The sequence below is a fragment of the Schistocerca nitens genome, chromosome 1, assembly GCF_023898315.1.
Source record: "Schistocerca nitens isolate TAMUIC-IGC-003100 chromosome 1, iqSchNite1.1, whole genome shotgun sequence".
Taxonomy (NCBI): Eukaryota; Metazoa; Arthropoda; class Insecta; order Orthoptera; family Acrididae; genus Schistocerca; species Schistocerca nitens.
Window position 1 is genome coordinate 1,122,148 of NC_064614.1, and position 21,841 is coordinate 1,143,988.

At 40.6% G+C, this 21,841-nt stretch overlaps 1 protein-coding gene across 1 annotated transcript in view; it reads right to left on the bottom strand.

The window, feature by feature from the left end:
• Nucleotides 1-19,240, bottom strand: part of LOC126234396 (zinc metalloproteinase nas-14-like) — a 300,270-nt gene extending 281,030 nt beyond the window's left edge. The window contains exon 1 of the mRNA XM_049943087.1: nt 19,143-19,240. The gene's annotated coding sequence lies outside the window, so the exon portion shown is untranslated. The remainder of the gene's footprint in view (nt 1-19,142) is intronic.
• Nucleotides 19,241-21,841: the final 2,601 nt, after the last annotated feature.

Consider the following 21,841-nt stretch of genomic DNA (forward strand, 5'->3'; position numbering starts at 1 on the left):
TTTTGATTGGTGGTGACTTTCGAACCTGAATAAATAAAGAATTTGTTGCGGAATTTTGACATTTTTTCTAAAAGAATGAAGCAATCGCCTTCACCCGAAAATCGTCATAAGATATTACAGGACAGCTTGCTACCAGAGTTTAGGCGGACTTTAGTAACGTTCAAATGGTTCAAATGGCTCTAAGCACTGTGGGACTTGACATCTGAGGTCATCAGTCCCCTAGATTTAGAACTACATAAACCTACCTAACCTAAGGACATTACACACATCCATGCCCGAAGCAGGATTCGAACCTGCGACCGTAGCAGCAGAGCGGTTCCAGATTGAAGCACCTAGAACTGCTTGGCCACAGCGACCGGCTTTGCAAACGTAAGTGCTGACTATGTTTTTCTTCAACGCTGCTTTTAACATCGTCTGAACAGTAACTACGTATGCAGAGAAACGGGCTGGTGATCTGACGGCGTACTGAGGTAGGTGGAACTTTTTGTGGTGCACTGTACGACGAAAGACAGTGGTCAACAATTACGCAACGAAATGCGACTTTCAACGGTCCACGCCGCAATTGGTGCTTTATCGGCCGGGAAAAACAATAGTGAAGTTCTGATGTGTAGGAACTTTATAAAAGCAGCAGTGTCAATTGAACTCGTGAAGTTTTCTCATGTGTGTGTAAAAGGAACTACATAAGGACAATAGACAAGTGTGCAAATGAACTTTAGTCTAAAATTGGCAGCCAGTGGAACGAGGTGGCCAACTACGTTGGTGACAGCGGAACCTCGAGAGATGGCGTTGCTGCTGCAGCCGACTGACATCTGCAGCAGTTGGAGCCGTGGCGGAAGCGGTGGCCCGTAATCTGGTCAAACGTGAGCAAGGCTTGGAGGACGGACCCGCTGTTTCATCTCGCCGTGCAGTCAACAGGACGAGGCCAAAGATAAGTAGTGTTCTACTTAAGGTTTTGTGTGTGTGTGTGTTCCAAGAAACTCTGCAGAATGGCTGAAAATAATCAGGAAGTTGTAGATCAGAAACTGAAGGTAGATTTAGGTAATGTAAATTACGAAGATGATTCAATGATAGGTGATTTCAGTTTGTATGTATCACACACAGAGGACAGTGGTTTACCTGAATCAATGTGGTCTAAATATGGTGTAGATAGGGAACTGAGCACAGTGGAAGATGATGTTTAATATATGCCTGTAGCTATTCCTAAAACAAAACAGAAGCCAACGTCAGTTGTTCGGGAACCAAGGGACGGTGTATCGGAAATGTTGATGAATATTATGACGAAGATGAATAGACTGGGTTCCGAAATTAAAACGTCATTAAGTTCTGATATTGATGATAAAATAAATCGTATGGGTACTAACCTTGATGCTAAAATGAGTGAAATAGGTTTTGAAATGAGTTGATTGAGTACAAAATTGTTGTTCACCACCGGCAATGGAGGGTGAAGCTTTGACAATGCTAGCCACTCGTGCTGGCGAAACGTCAGAAAAATCATTAGATGAACGTCGGCCGAAGAACCCGAGACAGAAGCCAATAGGCAGTTTGTCAGTTGATTGAGTGTTGAAATGGATTCCAAAATGAATAAACTCGGCTTGGATATAAATGGATTGCATAATGAAGTTGACAGGTAGATGTCTGAGGTTAATCATGGATTTTCAAATTTGTCAGCTGAGATGGAATTCAAAATGGAAGATAAAATTTCGAATTTGACGGATACTTGGAAAAACGATATGACTTTGTTCAGTAAGAATGTTAAAAGTGACAGTAATCAGGTCAGGTAAGAATGTAATGCTGCTATTGTAACGGTGAAAAGTGAGTTAAATTCGCGAATTGAGCAAGTTGCTGAGGATAGCGGACAAATTAAAGAGAAAATAAATTTAGAATTAAACAAAGTTAATGAACAGGTTCTCAAAATAGAGAGACACTTTGAGGATAGTCATGTGGTATTGGAAACTCAAATTACAGAAGGGAAAGACGTGTGTGAAAGATTCAGAGTACAAGCGTCTAATAAAATCGTTAATATTGAAATTAATATTAGTCAGTTTAGTACTGAAGTAACTGAGCAGCTGTGTAACCATGAAAGTAGACTAACAAAATTTGAACAGAATGGTAACAACAATAACGTTTTTGTGTAGTATCTCACATTGTTGTTAATAATCAGAAATTGCATATGTCATGCATTGCCAATTCTTGAAATTTGATCCAAATAAGAATGTTCACTCAAAAGAATTTTGGAGTGATTTTGGAGATGTGTTATCTAACGTGTGGAATGACAAGCAAAAGACTGGATTCATCACCTTTAATGTAATGGGAGAAGCTAGAATCTGGGGGAAATTGGCTTCAGATAAATACAGTAAGTTAGTAGAGCTCAAACAGGCATTTTTTGAAGAATATTAGGGAAAGAGGAAGCAAATGGAGGTGTTGAATAAATTTTGGTCGTTGGAAAAATATGATTCCAAGAGTGGTAACATTAAAAGATTTCTACAAAAGTGGGTAACTACCTTGTCTTATTTAAATTCAAAAGTAGAGACAGAATAGATAATCATGGGTATTGGAAACAAATTGCCATTGAGCTGGCGAAAAAAGATTATTTTAGCACCTAGGGATGACATTGACTGGTTTATTCATTAGCTTGAGCGAGTAGAAAACATCTTAAAAGAAGAGGAAAATAACAGAAAAGAATATAGGCTTCCTGTTTGGTCAAATGACAACAGAGCCAAAGTCAATGTAAATAGAACAGGCGTACAAAGAGGTAATAGTTACCATGTTAGATACAGAGAAAGAGGATGTACTGCTCGAAGTAGGTTAGATTAGATTAGCTTCACTTTCGTTCCGATTGATCTGCAATGAGGAGGTCCTCAAGGATGTAGAACATGTCAGAAAAACAATAATACATGACAAATTTAACTCAAGCAAATAAGCTAATGTATCATTCCACAGGTCCCAAGTTGAATGATCGTCATTTTTTTAAAATGAACACTATATGAAAGAATCATTTTACAAACACTAATCAACTGAATTTAGGATAAAAAAGTTTTTTTTATCTATAAGGTAATAAACATGTAATAGAATTACTATAATACTTATTTACAATGAACACATTACTGCACTGAAATTGTGCAGAAATTATATTGTACTTATACACACACACACACACACACGCAAATCAGTTGGTTTACTAAGAAATTCATCAATGGAATAGAAGGAGATGACCACCAATAAAACCTTTAGGCTTCTCTTAAACTGAATTTCATTGGTTGTTAAGCTTTTTATAGCTGCTGGCAAGTTATTGAAGATGTGTGTTCCTGAATAATGTATACCTTTTTGTACAAGAGTAAGTGACTTTAAATCCTTGTGAAGATTATTCTTATTTCTAGTATTGATTCCATGAACTGAGCTGTTGGTTTGGAAAAGTAATATATTTTTAATAACAAATTCCATTAAGGAATAAATATATTGGGAAGCAGTAGTTATTGTCCCTAGTTCCCTAAACAGACTTTTGCAGGATGTTCTTGAGTTCACACCACATATAACTCTTACTGCATGTTTTTGTGCCCAGAAAACTTAAGCTTGGTTTGATGAATAACCCAAAAACAGAATCCCATATGACATTATGGATTGAAAGTAAGCATACTATGCCAGCTTTTTCACTTTTATATCCCCTATGTCTGACACAATTTGCATTGCAAATAGAGATTTGTTAAGACACTTCAGCAGTTCTGTGGTGTGCTCCTCCCAGCTGAATTTAGTACCAAGCTGTAATCCCAAGAATTTAACACTGTCTACTTCTTCCATCTGCTTGTCATTGTATGTTAGGCATATACTTGTGGGACACCCTTTACACATTCTGAACTGCATGTAGTGTGTTTTTTTCAAAGTTTAGGGCCAAAGAATTGGCTAGGAACCAGGGATTAATGTCCACAAATATTTTATTAGCCGATGTTTGTAAGACTACACTTGATTTGCTATTTATTGCAATGTTTATATCAGTGACAAACAAAACGAACTTGGCATCTGGTAATGTTACTGATGAAAGGTCATTGATATGTACAAGAAAAAGTAAGGGCCTTAAAATGGAACCTTGTGGGTCCCCACCTGTAGTTAGTTCCCAGCTGGATGATGCGTGATAGCTTAATACATGCCTCTTTCCTAATAACACCCTTTGTTTCCTGCCAGAGATATAAGATTTGAACCATTTTGCAGCATTTGCTGTTACACTATAACATTCTAATTTACTTAAAAGGATATGGTGATTTACACAGTTAAATGCCTTTGACAGATCACAGAAAATACAAGTTGCCTGCAATTTTTTGTCTAATGAATTAAGCACATTTTCACTGTAAGTGTAGATAGCCTTCTCAATATCATAACCCTTTAGAAATCCGAACTGTGACTTTGACAGTATGTTATTTCCTTTAAGGTGGTTATAAAGGCGATTGCACATTACTTTTTCAAAATTTTTGAGAATGCTGGCAAAAGTGAAATTGGAGGAAATTTTATGCTATTTCTTTATCTTCCTTCTTAAACAGTGGCTTAACTTCAGCATATTTCAACTACTCAGGAAATATTCCACTGATAAACGACTTGTTACACAGATAGCTTAATATGTTACTTAACTCAGAATCACATTCTTTAATTAACTTTTTTGATATTTCATCATACCCACTGTATGTTTTTGATTTTAAAGATTTTGTGATGGACATTATTTCTGATGGGGTAGTGAGGGTCAAATTCATATTATGGAAGTTACTTGAAATGTCTTTGTTGACTTTGCTCTAACCTTGGTTAGTTTTGGGGGAAAACTGTGTTCAAATAAGGTAAGCACTTTATTAGAAAAAGTGTTATATTTTTCATTCATGTCATGAGAACTGTAAACATCAGTCCAGTGAATGTCTCTGAGGAGTGTCCTAAAATAATCAATTTTTGGCATATATATTATCCTCTTGAGCTCAGATTTAACAGATTTTATATCCTGTTCAGTATTAACACTTAACAGAAGGAACTGCATGTCATGGTCTGAGAGGCCTTTGACTATTGGTTTTGTAATATAATTTTGTTCATTGGACTTTTCTATAAAGATATTATCAGTGGCTGTTTGTGAGCAATTGGTTACCCTAGTGGGGAACTTTACAGTTGGACATAAGTTGAATGATAGTGTTACTAACTCAAATAAGTTCTTATTGGGAGAGTCTTTAAGGAAATCTACATTGAAATCCCCAGCAACCACTATTTATTTGTTTTTGGTTGTTAAATGGGCCAGTACAGCTGCAAGGTGGTTTATGAACAGAGTAAAGTTACTTGCAGGTGCTCATTATACACTTAATATTATGAAGGATTTTGTGTGAAATTCTACCTCTGTTGCGCATGCTTCCATGTGCTGTTGTAGGCAAAATTTATGAATGTCTATGTTCTTAAATTTATGACAGTTCCTGATGAATGTGGCAACTCCTCCTTTCTCCATTTCTGCTCTACAAAAGTGAGATGCTAACCTACACCCTGTAACACTTAAAAGTTCTATACCAACTGTCACATGATGTTCAGAGAGGCAGATTATGTCAGCTGGTTTGAAGACTCTAATTCATCTATGCAGATAAGTAATTCATTAATTATATTTTCAGTCCTCGAATATTTTGATGCAATAAAGATAACTGACGTTTCACATTGACTGAGTTAAAATTGGGTTGAAAACTCTTAACCAATAGCTGTTTATGCTGATGTAATAAGCTAGAATTATGTTTTTTTGGTTTCTATCTCAAACTGAAGGTTTGTCTCAGTCCTAACCTCTCTCAAAATCTGGTTTCTTTCTGTCCTTCCTACCATAAAAAAGGGTCTTTTCTTAACCCTATAACAACTGGTATTTTATCACTCATGACAGTTTCTCCGCCCTTTAACTTTCCTGTTATTTTCCCTGCCAGTTTACCCTTCCATTTCCTGTTGAGGTGAAGGCCATGCCTAGTATAATCCTATTTATTGAGAGAATCAACAGCAACCACACCAATGTGTGACCCTGCACCCATCATAAGCAGCCGTTCCAACTCCAAATTAACTCTCTTGACAGAAGAGTTCAAATGAGGTCGGTCATGGCGCCCAAGAGCAGATACAAACTCAACACTAGTATGCTTCGATGCTGATGCAATCCTTACCAGGTCACACTCTATACTGTGCCCAGGATCTCTGTCAATACTGTTCCCTGCTCCACCCACTATAACCACAGTGTCTTCCTTAGTGAAATCTTTGCAAAGTGATCCTAAATCCCCTGTCACCTGCTCCAGACCAGCACTAGGTTTAAAAAAATCGGTGACCTGTTATTCTGATCCTAGTTCATCCTGCAAAAGTTGGCCCACACCTCTTCCATGGGAGCTACCTAATAACAACACTTTCTTTCTCTATACTGATTTCCCTACATTGTTACTTTTCAATTTGCTGCTGAAAGTTTGTTGTGCCCTGTCTACACCTGCAACTTCTTGAGGCTCACCAGCTTCTAACTGATGCAACAGGTCAAACCTATTTTCAACATTCACCACGAAGCTGTCAGACCAACTTCTAGGCCTGTTCCTCCTGTTTCAACTTCTCACCTCTCTTTACCCTTCTACTCCATAAACAGTCAAGATCTCCCCTGGCTTTGTCTAACTCAGCCTGAAGGGCGGCAATTTTCCCCTCCTGTTCTAGTATCTTCCTATCTCTACTACATATCCTACAAAACCACTGTCGAGTCTCACTTACTTCCCCCATTTCCACGCCACTACAGTCACCCAGATGGAGAAAACTATAGCACCCATCATACCAAAGCCCCGACCTAACAATTCTACGGCAAGTCAAGCACTTTTTACTGATGACAAACGTAATAGTTTATTAAGAATAAGTCAGTTAAATTACACATAAACACGAAAATATGGTTGCACAAATGTGGCCAGTACGCAACCGTGTGTAAACAAAAACTACAGTGCAAAGTTTCTGAAACAACAACTTAAACATTACGCTACTTTCCGGAAATGTGAGTCAAATAATGAAGAGGTATGCTACAGTTAAATTGCTGGAGAGAGCAAAGAACAACTAAACGAAACTCCATAGATTGCTGTGGCAAAACGTAAACAGAAAATACGACTGTACGATCTTTTCGCGTTTTCTGCTATATTACGTAAAGAAAAATGAAACCTGTGATTGTACACTTAAAAGGCACTCTAATACACCTATTTACCATGTAATCAGTACTAATCTATATGTTTTTATAATCTAAAATGACTTATCATTACGAGAACACCAAAATTCGCGCTAGTCGCCTGGCTGCAGGGCTACCAAGCCTGGAAAATCCCAGGGACCAATATTTTGATTGCCATCAGCGGCAGGCCGATGGCGCAATGGGTAGTGGCGTCCCGACAGGTGACAGGAGCGTCAGAGGTAATGACCTCACACAGGAGGAAAACTGTTAGCAGTCTGTAATGATGCTAGTGTTTGCAGACTGAAACCACACAGATTAAACCTGCTAGCGATGCCCTTTGTAAAGAAGGCACCTACTAAACAGCACAGAGGTAGGGTAGTAGAAAATAGAAGGGTAGAGGGGAATGACACTGCAAAACAGTTTGGCAATTCAGTAAGTTCAGTAGTTTTTTGTGAAAGGGAAAGCTGAAATAAAGCTCGCAGGAACCGTATTAAGAACTAACTAAATACAGAAAGTGAAGACTCAGATCAGGAGGTGGGGGTGAATCAACACTGCAAAACAAACGATAAAATACCAATAGACAGTGGAATTAATACTACAGAGATACAGAAGGGAGAGGATGAAAGTGTTGAGGAATTTTTGAATAAAGTGAATGGAGTAATTTCAGAAAGTGAAGACGAAGAATCAGGACAGGAAAAAGAAGGGGTAATGTAAATAGTTCTGACAGCAGTGCAGGAAGGATTGCAGAAACAGAGTATATATCAGATAAGGAGGAGGAAGAAGACGGTGATGCTTTTACTATTTTGAGCGGTTTAGTGAAAGCTGCTAGCAATAAAAATAAGGTGAAAGAGGATCCTGTAAACGTACATTTAATTTCCACAGGAGGGGTAGGTTTCGACAAACGAGAGGTTGTGTAGGATTTGCTAGATGAACCTAAGTCTAAACATCTAAAACTAAATCCAAGACAACCTATAATTGAGGTAACAGTTTTTAATGATAAAGTTGAGTGTTTAATAGACAGTGGTTCCAAAGTGTGTAAAGTGTCACAGGAATTTGTAAATTCTCTATCTAAAGGTAAAGAAGTAACTATTATGCCAGTAAGTGGGTTAAAAATAATTGTTGCTCTGGCAGAAGCAAAAAGGTCGTAAAACAAGAATTAATGATACCCATTACTTTAGGTGGGTTTCAGATTGAACAGAATTTTTTGATTATTAATGGACTTAGTGTTGAAATGTTCGTTGCGGCCGATTTATTACATAAACGCAAAGGAAGATTAGACTTGCAAAAAACTGAGGCGGTAATAAATGCCTTTGCCTCGCCATGATATAATCTAATTGAAATCTTCTCATATCCCAAAGCCTTTTCCGAGTATACCTCATTGTCTTGTGATTCCTGAACAAAATATTCACTATTACTAGATGATATGTACTATTGCAGAACTCGGTCATTTTCCTCTTTCAGCCCTGTTACCAAGCACATATTCTCATATTCTCCCGTGACAGTTTATTCCACTCCGCCCCTCGAAACCGCATCCCATTCCTTTTTGAACCTCATTACCAGTTCAATATCCTTACATAATTTCTCAATCTCTTCATCTTCTGCCTGCGACATCAACATGTATACCTAAACTATTGTCGGCGCCTGTTTGTTGTCGACTCTGATGAGAACGACTCTGTCACTGAACTGCTCACAGTAACTCAATCTCTGTCCTACGATGTTAGTCATAACGAATTCTACTCTGATTATACCATTTTCTGCTGCTGTTAATATTATCCTATAACGCTCTTGACCAGAAATCGTTGTCTTCTTTCCATTTTACTTCACTGACCTCCACTATATCTAGACTGAGCCTAAGAATTTCTCATTTCTCTTTTCAAATTTTCTAGCTTCCCCCTTTTTTTTTTTTTCGTCGTTCTTCTGACTGGTTTGATGCGGCCCTCCACGAATTCCTCTCCTGTGCTAACCTCTTTCTCTCAGAGAAGCACTTGCAACCTACATCCTCAATTATTTGTTGGATGTATTCCACTCTCTGTCTTCCTCTACAGTTTTTGCCCTCTATGGCTCCCTCTAGTACCATGGAAGTCATTCACCAATGTCTTAACAGATGTCCTATTATCCTGTTCCTTCTCCTAGCTTCCCTACCACGTTCAAACTTCTGACATTCCACGCCCCACCTCGTAGAACGTTATCCTTCCGTTGGTTAACCCTACTCCGATTATACCATTTTCTGCTGCTGTTGATATAACCTCCTCCCTGGCAGTCCTCTCCTGCCAATACTTATGGGGGACTGGTCCGGAATCCTTTGGCAATGAAGAAATCGTCATAACACTTTACCAATTTCAGGCCACAAGTCTTGTGGATACACATTATGCAGTGATTTCCATTGCCTTCTGCATCCTCATGCCGTTGATCATTCCTGATTTTTCCGCCTTACAGGGGCAGTTTCCCACCACAAGGGCAAGAGAGTGCCCTAAAGCTCTGACCGCTGCTCCATCCTCTTTGACAAGGCTTTGGCAGAATGAGGGTGCCTTTTTATACCGGAAGTAATTGGCAACACCTGCTGACGGTTTTTATTCAGAATTTAAGTAGTTGCGGGGTTCGATGGTAATCGGACGGAGCCTAGTCTGGAGAATAAGCCGCATACCCCAGTATTTCCCAACTGAACGCCTCGATCGTTTTCCTGACCCCTTTTGCTGTGTGTGATGGGACATTATCATGGAGCAATACGACTTTGTGTAGCCTTTTTCCATATTCCTGTCGTTTGTCAAATCGATCACCTGCTGCTGGTAGCGACCAGTGTTAACGGTTTCACCATGTTTCAGCAGCTCGTAATAGATGACACCCTTCTGATCCCACCAAACACAGAGCATTGGCTTATTTCCAAAGCGATTTGGTCTTCCAGTGATGGTTTGCCTCGATTCACCCATGATTTACGACGCTTGGGATTCTCAAAGTACATCCATTTTCCATCACCTGTCACTATTCGATGGAGAAACGACTTTCTTTTGCGTCTGACGAGCACCATTTCACAAGTGGCCTTTCCATTTGCTTGCTGTCTTTCATTCAGTTCATGCAGAACCCATTTTCCCACTTTCTGTACCTTTCCCATAGCTTTCAACCAAAGAGAAACGGCTTTCTGAGCCACATTCAATTGTTACGCTGGTTCCTATTGAGTTTGCGTATCATCTTCAACCAATAAGGCCAGCAATTCGCTACCTTCGAACTTTTTCGGTGGTTTCCCACGCTCGTCGTTTCTCACGTCAAAATCACCACTTTTGAATTTTTTGAACCACTCTAAACAGTGTGTTTTCCCAAGATCGTGTTCACCGAACGCTTCGACAAGCATTCGATGCGATTCTGCAGCAGTTTTCTTCAAATGATAACAGAAAAACAATGCTGTTCGCAAATCGTAGTTCGTAGGCACAAAACTCTACATGTTTACAGATTTGAGACAGATACCGATGTATGGAACTTAGGTCACTGTGTGTTGACATTCGTCGTCAGCCGTTACAGGAAGCAGATGGCGCTGCAAACGCGGTCTCAAGGGCCCTCCACTGACGGCTAGCACCGTCTACAGGGAAATTTCGGTTTCACACTTCTACACCTGGTATGTAAGGATGACTTTACTCCTGATTTTAAGAAACCTCTCACCTGCCACCTCTGTAAGCAATCCCACTTCCTTAAGCAATGTCCAAACCTAGGTTTCCCCACACCTACAACACCTGCAGTGAAGTTCACCCCACACACTCTGCCAAGTGCAAGGCCAAATCCCCACCCATCAAACCTGAATTAACTGTGCCTCTCCTTGCTATTTGCCATCCCATCCATCCCAGCAACTCCCGCCACTGCTGAGGACATCATCCATTTCCTTACCATCATCCTCAAAAATATCTGACCTTTCCAATCACCATACATCTTATAGCAAAACTCCCTTGCTACCCACTCAGTATTCCATCTAAACGCCCAAGCCACACACTCCCAAAACCAGGTCCACTTTGTCTTCGTCCATCTCGACATCCTCATATAAATCCCTACATCCCCAACCCATGCAACCAACTTCCTAGCCACTCCTCAAGGCGAGATAGCACTGCATCATCCTATACAGCAACATCCACTCCCTATCCGCCAACAATCCCCTTTTCAGTCCCTCGACAATATTGATACCTTAATCCTCAACGAAACGTTCCTCTACTCAGGTCACACCATCTGTACTTCTCCCTATATCCTCCACTGCGTTGATAACCCGCTCCCCCTGGCCAGTAGCCTCTTCTTCCAAGCCCTAACTGTTACTAGTGCTTACCATCTACTTCCAGCCTAATAATCCCATCCCATATGGTTTTCTCACCTACATCAACCATACCTCTTCCATATTATTGATGCTGACCGCAACATCCATTGAAGGTCCGTTGCAGAACTCCTGTGGGGCGTTTATTTACTGACTCTCTCCAAGGTGACACTGTCCCCATCCCACAATACCCCTGTCCTGAAAGCAACACCACCCCAGATGTCCTCCTTGCATCTGCCAACTTCCTTGGGCTCATCACTGCAGAAGTCATACATCCAATTGGAAGTGACTACCTGCTGGTCCTGCTCATCATATCCTAGACACTATCCTGTCTCCATGCAGCCTAGACAAGTCTACGTCCAAAAACTGTCCACAACTATTCCCATGCCAACTGGAATGGCTACCTAGAATCCATAGATACCCAAATTGAAAGCCACCCCTTAATATTACAGCAAACCTCCATGCCACAGCCTTCCTGCAGCAGACCTTGTCGAATGCTATCTCCGCCCATATCCCTACTAAAGTCATGTATCCTCATTGACCCGCCGTCCCACTGCAAGCTGTACTTATTCTCCACGAATTGTATCACTTATATTTCTTCTCCCAATGGACCCGTGACCTAGCTACACTTACATGCCAATAGAAAATACAACAACACATTTGAAATTTACACAATACCAAAACCCGCTGGGACAGGCGCCAGATATGGATCAGACTCAATGTTACCCTCCCAGTTAACTCCTTGAATTACTAAAAGGCATTCCATCGACTTACTGACACTCATCACATCCCTCACTGCCTGGTGCTTCACAGCAACAGCCCTTACCTGACGACTTGCACAGAGCCAATCACTTTCTATTTTGTCTCTCAAACATCTTCTCCATACCTGACGATCATAACTTTGACTACTCCCAATTCCCTACCGTCCACAAATGCACAGATAACACAGTCCTATCCCTGGCTCCCATCTTCTGGTACTTTAACAACATACCAGAAACAAAACTGAACACCCCAGTCACAGAATAGGAGATTAAACAAGAACTTCACAGAATACGCACTACATCCCCTTGTCAAGACCATATTGCCTATGGACACCTCAAAGAATGCAATTTCTCCTTTCTTATCACCTTTGCAATCCTGTGCACCACTATCATCTCCACAGGTTATTAACCAGACCTATGTAAAACCTCCAAAGTCCTACTTTACCTCAAACCGAATATATCCCTTGCTGATGCCTCCTTGTACTACCTCATCTGCCTTACTCAGAGTTATCAAGGTCTTTGAATCTATCCTCTTCTGATGCCCCCAACACTTCTTGCACCAACACTATCAGCTTCCTGTTACCTAGTGTGGCTTCTGTCCCTCCTTCTCCACTGATTATCAACCCCTGAACCTCATTGTCTCCTATCCCAACACCTCAACAACCATAAATCCGCCATATTTGTCTCCCTTGGGTTAGAGTAAGCATAAGGCCATGTGTGGCTTTCCAGTCTCTCTTTCAAACCCCAGATCTATGCACTTCCAATGAACTATGTCTGCTTTATTGCATCCTTCCTCTCCAGTCGTCCATCATGTGCCCTTGTTAACAACACCAATCCCATACCTCCCACCCCACCAGAAATGTCTCAAGGTTCTATTCTTTCCCCTATCCTTTATCTCTTACAAACTGCCAATATGCACAAACCGCCTCCTCCCATCCACCTCCTTCAGTATGCTGATGACACCACTTTACTCGCCCCCTGTCCTACACTGTAGAAATCCCAATGATCCCTCCAAATCCATCTCAATCAGTTTACCTCCTTAAGATTAACCCATTCAAAACTGCACCTTCTGTCTCCATTACTTCTACCTCACCATTTATAACTGTCCTATCCAACTAACAAACACACTGAAGTACCTTGGACTAACCTAATGCGGAAACCTCAGCTGCTAAGCATCCAACAGAGAGCCCATAATAGACTAAAACTACTAATTAGCCAAACGTAAGGGTATACCCCTCTACTGCCCCTCACACATACAAATCCCTGATTCACCCCATCCTTTGCTATGCAAATGCTGCATGGATATGCACCCAATCCTCTGCTATGCAAATGCTGCATGGTTATCCACCCCACCTAAGTTCTGCAAGTCCCTCAGATCCTCCAATGCCATGCTGTTCGCCTTGCTTTCTGCATTTACTTACATTCCCCCACAAGAATCCTTTATCATCCCATCAAATTTCGACTTCCCTCACTCGCATTGAACACCTCTGAATAACCTACATCATCCGCTAACTCGACTCCAACAGTCCTATTGTGTCCCCTCTCATTTCCAGTCCCGGTGTGTTGTCATGCCTCTATGTAAACATCCCACTGACCTTCCACCTACACACCCTACATGCCCTCTCTCAAGGAAATTTCAATTGCCTCCCTCACCCAGACCCCGAGCTCTACCCCAACATATACCTATCCTAGCAACTCTGAATCCACATCGCATTATCCATCCCCCCCCAAGACCTCCCTCCTCATCCTCTCCCCATTCTACATCTCCTCCTTTTCCCCTTCCCCATCACCTCCCAGCTTCTTTTCCTCTCAGATGTATAGAACCTAATACCAACTACCTCTCTCTTCCTGTCCCCCACCACAGCTACCCCTGTCTCGTCACCACATCTTACCAGTTCTCATCATCACCACTCCCCCTTCTCCCACTATAACAACCTTCCTTTTCATCAACAGTCTACGTCCCGGGAAAGTGTGCAGTGCTCTATTTTTAATGGTCAGTGTCTCTTCTGTAGTGTCTAGCGTTCTTCAGGCATTTTTCTAGTGTTTAATGTTCTTCAGGTAATATTCAAGTGTTTTTAAAGATGCTCTCTGTCCACATGTTTATCAATGTTTCTTTAAACTTTTCATTAAGACAGAATTATTTCTTACATTCTCCCATTATCATCATCATTCAATATAATTTTAAATTCATGGTAAATATGGGTCCTTGTTTTGTGTTTCGCGTCTAAATTAGAGGATAATGTCTATCGGCTGGAGAGCGGATTAATAGTACCGCTACCAGCTCAACCCCGCCCCCCCCCACCCACATGTGGGAGGGGGAATGAATTAATAATAAAGAAAACAAAAGTTTGACGACTGTGCTTTGCACAGTTATGTGTGGCAAGCGATTTTTAAATTAATGACAACGATGTAGCCTCATATGTTACTATAGGTTTATTTTTATTTATTTATTTATTTATTTATTTATTGTTCCGTGGGACCACATTTAGGAGAAGTCTCCATGGTCATGGAACGAGTCAATACATGAAATTATAACACGATTGTAGAAACAGATAAAATGAAATATAAGAAACATATTCAAGCGACAAGTCGTTAGTTTAAATAAAGAAAATCAAGAATGTAACACTGGAATTAGCTTAATTTTTTAGCTCTTCCAGGAGCTCCTCGACAGAGTAGAAGGAGTGAGCCATGAGGAAACTCTTCAGTTTAGACTTAAAAGTGTTTGGGCTACTGCTAAGATTTTTGAGTTCTTGTGGTAGCTTATTGAAAGTGGATGCAGCAGAATACTGCACTCCTTTCTGCACAAGAGTCAAGGAAGTGCATTCCACATGCAGATTTGATTTCTGCCTAGTATTAACTGAGTGAAAGCTGCTAACTCTTGGGAATAAGCTAATATTGCTAACAACAAACGACATTAAAGAAAATACATACTGTGAGGGCAATGTCAAAATTCCCAGACTATTGAATAGGGGTCGACAAGAGGTTTTCGAACTTACACCATACATAGCTCGAACAGCCCGTTTTTGAGCCAAAAATACCCTTTTTGAATCAGAAGAATTACCCCAAAAAATAATACCATACGACATAAGCGTATGAAAATATGCGAAGTATACTACTTTTCGTGTTGAAAGGTCACTTATTTCAGATACTGTTCTAATGGTAAATAAAGCGGCATTTAGTTTCTGAACAAGATCCTGAACATGGGCTTTCCACAACAGCTTACTATCTATCCGTACGCCTAGGAACTTGAACTGTTCCGTCTCGCTTATAACATGCCCATTCTGTCTGATTAAAATATCAGTTCTTGTTGAATTGTGAGTTAGAAACTGTAAAAACTGAGTCTTACTGTGATTTAGCATCAAATTATTTTCCACAAGCCACGAACTTATATCATGAACTACATTATTTGATAATGTTTCAGTATTACACACAAGATCCTTCACTACCAAGGTGGTGTCATCAGCAAACAGAAATATTTTTGAATCACCTGTAATACTAGAAGGCATATCATTTATATAAATAAGAAACAGCAGTGGCCCCAGCACCGAACCTTGGGGAACGCCCCATTTAACAGTGCCCCATTGGGACTGAACATCATTACCACTCTCAATATTGCGGAGGATTACCTTCTGCTTTCTGCTCGTAAAGTAGGAGGCGAACCAATTGTAAGCTACTCCCCTTACTCCATAATGTTCCAACTTCTGCAGTAATATTTTGTGGTCAACACAGCCAAAAGCCTTCGTTAAATCAAAGAAAACACCTAACGTTCGCAACCTTTTATTTAATCCGTCCAAAACCTCACAGAGAAAAGAGACTATAGCATTTTCAGTTGTTAAGCCATTTCTAAAACCAAACTGTACATTTGACAGCAAATTATGTGGATTTAAATGCTGCAGTAACCTTGTATATACAACCCTCTCGATAACTTTAGCAAACACCGATGGCATAGAAATAGGTCTATAATTGTCAACATTATCCCTGTCTCCCTTTTTATAAAGTGGCTTCACTACCGAGTACTTTAATCGGTCAGGAAACCGACCACTCCTAAAGAAAAGTTACAGATATGGCTAAGTACTGAGCTAACATACGTGGAACAATACTTCAGTATTCTGCTAGATACCCCGTCATATCCATGAGAGTTCTTGGTCTTTAGTGATTTAATTATTTACTCAATCTCCCTCTTGTCAGTATCATGGAGGAGCATTTCAGGTAACAGTCTCGGAACACTTTTTTCTAAGAGCGCTATATGATTCCCTGTTGGGACTAGGTTTCTATTTAGTTCACCTGCTATATTCAGAAAGTGATTATTAAGTACTGTACATATAAGCGACTTATCAGTAACACGGACATCCCCACAACACACTGATTCTATATTCTCGACCTGTCTCTGCAGACCAGCCACTTCCTTTACGACTGACCATATGGTTTTAATTTTATCCTGAGACTTAGCTATTCTATCTGCATACCACATACTTTTTACCTTCCTAATAACTTTTTTAAGCACCTTACAATACTGTTTGTAATGGGCTGCTGCATTTAGATTGTGACTGTTTCTAACGTTTTGATATAATTGCCACTTTGTTCTACAATATATTTTTATCCCTTTAGTCAGCCACCCAGGCTGCCTGTTTGTGCTAGTACCCTGTTTTGAACGTTCTAACGGAAAGCTACTTTCAAAGAGCACGAGAAAAGTCTTGAGGAAAGCATTATATTTATCGTCTACTGTATCAGCACTATAAACATCTTGCCACTCTTGTTCCTTGATAAGGTTTACAAAAGTCTTTACAGCAACTGGATCAGCTTTCCTAAAAAGTTGGTAACTATATTTAACACGTGTTGCAGCACAAAAATCTTTTAGACTTATAATTTTTGCATCATGATCTGAAAGGCCATTCACCTTTTTGCTAACAGAATGCCCTTCTAGTAATGACGAATGAACAAAAATATTGTCTATGGTTGTTCTACTGTTCCCTTGCACTCTCGTTGGAAAGAATACGGTTTGCATAAGATTATATGAATTAAGGAGGTCTACCAGCATCCTTTTCCTTGCACAATCACTTATATAATTAATATTGAAGTCACCACATATAACTAACTTTTTGTATTTCCTATAAAGTGAACCAAGAACCTCCTCTAGCTTTAGCAAAAATGTAGCGAAATCGGAGTCTGGGGATCTATAAATAACAACAGTAAGAAGCTTAGCTCCACTAAATTTAACCACACCTGCACAACATTCAAACACCTTTTCAGTGCAGTACTTTGAAACATCAACTGACTCAAATGGGATACCGTTTTTCACATACATGGCTACTCCCCCACACCGCAAAGAGCTCCTCGAAAAGCTGCCAGCCAACCTGTATCCTGGTAAAGGAAGCCTCTGAATTATCTCCTTATTTAAGAAGTGTTCAGATATACCAATAATTTCAGAGTCAACATCTATAAGCAGTTCACTAACTTTATCTCTAATACCTTGTATATTTTGATGAAATATACTAATTCCCTCATTAATCGGATACCCAAACTTTGTAGAAAGTGGTTTCTTTGTTAGAGAGACTTCCCTTAAGCAGGAATACCTATCAGCTGACTTCAATCTAAAAAAGGTACAGCTCTAACACCCACAACTACCGGAATTTTCCCATGAGTGATCCCACCACCCCCACCTATGCTGTCACCTATAAGTTTTGCCAACCTCCCCTTCCCATACCTGTTGAGGTGCAGGCCATGTCTAGTGAAACCCGTCCTGCTGATAGACTCCACCGACACCACTGAAATGTGACTCATGCCTTCTGTCATCAGCGCACCCCCAAGTCTCATGTTATTACGCCTGACGGCTGTATTAAGATGATCGTGACGCTGAAACAGTTCCAGTAAATGCACATTCGTGTTGCCAGTCTGAGTGGCTATCTTTTCCAGGTCACCATCTATGTCATACTCCCCATCCCTATCAATACTATTACCAGCCCCACCCACAATCACTACCTGATCCTCTTTAGTAAAATCCCTACATAACCCCCCTATGTTAAAAGTCACCTGAGCCAATCCTGCATTAGGCTTCACAATACTGGTGACCTGGTACTCACTCCCCAAAACCTCCTGCAACTGCTGGCCTACACCTCTGCCATGAGAACTACCTAACAGCAGAACCTTCTTCTTTCTCTTAGACTTTGCAACTGTCCTAGCCACCGTAACTGCTGAGGTCTGCTGCATACTTCCTACATCTACAGCTACTAGAGATTCCTCTCCACTAGACTCTGACAGTTGGTCATATCTATTACAAACACCAATAGTAAAACTATCTGAAAATCTCCTTCTCCTAGCAGATCTCTTGCCAACAGCCAGCTCCCATTCCCCAACCCCCTTCTCCCTCCTCATCCTATCTAGCTCCTCCTGTGCGTTTTTCAACTGCACCTGAAGGGCACAGATCTTACGCTCCTGCTCCTCTATCAACTTACTCTTGCTACATAACCTGCAGTTCCAGGAGAGGATCTCACCAGAATGCCCACTGGCTTCCCCACTGCATTCCCCCCAGTGAAAATACTTCGAACAAGTCTCACACCGCAATCCACTACTCACGAACCTACGGCAAAGCCCACACTTCTCACTCATGGTAAAATTTTACAATTATTGAAACAAGAAAACAACTTTATCTAAGTTCCGCTACTACAATAAGAAGATGTTAAAAACTGACTACAATAATCACAAACTTGCTCTACAAGGGAAGTAACTACTATTATTGACAGTATTAATCAACAACAAATGAGAATATAACAAAATACTAACACAGAAAGAAAATCAAACGTCTAATGACAGTAACGAAACTGAAAGCAGTTCGCAAAAATTTCTTCTGAAGTTATTTCACCGGAAAACACCAAGAACACCGGTTGAAGACTACTAAAGTTCCTAAATAAACTACTATACACAAACAATTAATTAGTACTTAGCTTTCGATGCGCCGCTACAGCTGCAACTGGTCAGCGCGGAATGTAAACACGGGTAAGAGGTTAAGTTGCTCGATACGAAACACTCACAAATATCAGGCCACAACACACGAAATGCAGAGGTGAATGAAGAAACCACTAATAAGTCACTTATATAGTAAATATTATCACAAAAACAGTTAAAATATATATCTGAAACCTAAAAATAGATGAAAACTTAGAGAGCGATCTCACACGCAGTCACGCGCTTATGACGTCACACCAAAGATGTGTCAAATATTATGTTTGTGTAATGGTACATCCAATGTAGTTACATGATTTGTATTTAGCTGCTTTTTGCTATGATGTTTTGCAATGTTTCAGGCACTCTTGAGAATGGGGAATTCCAGAAACCGGTAGTATAAAAAATAAAAATAACTGTACACTGTAGTTCTTCAAATTTATTGAGGCTGTGGGACCCACACAGAAGAAAATTAGAGGAAACACTTTCATTGGGACTGTTCAGAACCTCAATAATATCATCATTCGTTAACTGAAAGTGGATGAAAGTACCTAAACATGACAGAGGCAAATATTCACACCCATAACCTTAAATGCTCACTGTTACAAATATGTAACACGAGTTCATTTCTACGTTTCATGTATATTTCAATACACAGAACCAAAAAAATTGAAATAATTTGTCTACTACTTATTATTTGCAGAGAAAATATTTAACGTGTACTGATTAAAAAGACATTATTCACGTAAACAAAAGATCTCATAACTTGTGAGACATGATGGCAATCAACTTTTGCACTAGTGTGCCTAAGACAGGGCTTAACAACTGGCCGGTTTTGAGCGCGAGTACTCGCGTCTGCTCAGGCACGTGCTCGCGAGCAGCTGCAAGGTCGCGGAGTAGGGAGGGAGGGGAGGGAGGGGAACTGCGCGCGCACGTTTGAATAGGGCCGCAGCGTGCCTATTGAATTCGCGCCGACTGTGTAACGTTTAAAGTACTACGATCAGCTCTTGACAGTCACTTCGCTGGTTAAGAATCATGTGAAGTCGCCGTTGTGTAACCCCAACCATGCTTTCGCAGTTCAACCCCCATTGGGAGGAATTGTATCTGTTTACTATAAAAGATGGTGTTGCAAAACGTTTAGTATGTCACAAAATGCTGAATTCTTTTACGAAATTTAATTTGCAGCGACATTATATGTCGTATCACGCGAAAGACTACGGACGTAGAAAATGTGATTGACCAGATCGTGGACGGGAAGTTATTAAACTTAAAAGGAAGCTATCCGAAGAAGATCTGGACGACGAAGAAAAATCAAGTGAGGCAGCTCTCAGAGTGGGTTACAAAATTGCTTTGCTTTTAGCAAAATCCATGCGCCCCTTAACTGATAGCGATTTAATAAAAGAAAGTTTGGTAGTTGCAGTGGAACACTTGTGTCCATCTCAAGTTGAACAGTTTCGGATTGTGCCATTATCTAACATGACCATTATGCGTTGCATACAGGACATGGCAGACGACGTCCAGAGCCAGCTTGCAAATATCTGTAAAGATTTTATGGCGCATTCTCTAGCTCTGGACGAAAGTGTTGATATCACTGGAACAGCGCAGCTTGTCATATTTATTAGAGGTGTTAATAGAGATCTTCAAGTGAGGGAGGAGCTCCTCGATGTAGTAGCCATGAAGAACACTACAGCCGGAGGTGATATTTTAAGTAGTGTTGAAGAAAGTGTTGAAAATATAGGATTGTCGTGGAATTCTTTAGTTTCAGTGTCTACAGATGGTAGGGGCATACACTAAGCTAATAAAATTATGTGGCATGTGTACATTCTCCTTTATTTGTTTCATTTGTTGCAGTAATAATTCGTGAGTGATATCCCTGCAGGTGGCCGCGGATTTACATCGACTGGCGGCAGCTGTTGTGTACCCCACGTGACTCTCCCCACTCTCCGCTCTGGTCCGGTAGTGGGGGTAGCGTGCTCGCGCTGCTCCGTGCTCGCACCTTGCTGCTCACAGCTTGCTCAGCGAGCACGTATGCTGTGAAGCCCTGGCCTAAGAAGTTATAAACATGACTTTACAGTATGAACTGCGTGGCTTCTACAGATGTGTGGAGTGGGCATTGGTGAACTAGCATAGACTGAACACCAGTAAAGTCCATGTAAACTCACGTTACCTGTATGTAAATGTGGGTACTATAGGGTTAAGTAAATGCAGAAGTCGAAAGTGACGAGCATACACTGCTGGTGAATTATGTAACAGTAACTAATAACTCCAAGACTACGATGGATGGGCCACACACTCTCAACTGACAACTATGCCTTTCCAATAGCTTGACTGTGTGTCAGAATGAAAGCGCTGCTTCAGGGGCTGTTCACGTCGGTTATTCCAGAGCGGACCAACTACATGTCCTTCACGTAACTTTTCAGATGTTCTCACGAAGCTGTTCTGTTTGCTATTCCGGTTCTCCTCTGTCTTCTGCTTGTAGATGTGCGATGCTTATGGTCTGTTTGAGAGAAAAGAGAGAACTAGAAAACAATGGCCAGCATAAAAGCAGAATGGTGTGTCACAATACAACATTATTTTGTGATGTTCACTGCTTTGCAGCCACAAGCATCTAGTACAGACGGTGCGAAGGACGCGTAGTAACCTAGGGCCTACAATGGGAAAAGTAATTAAAGTGACCATATTTTTAGCTTTTCTCGT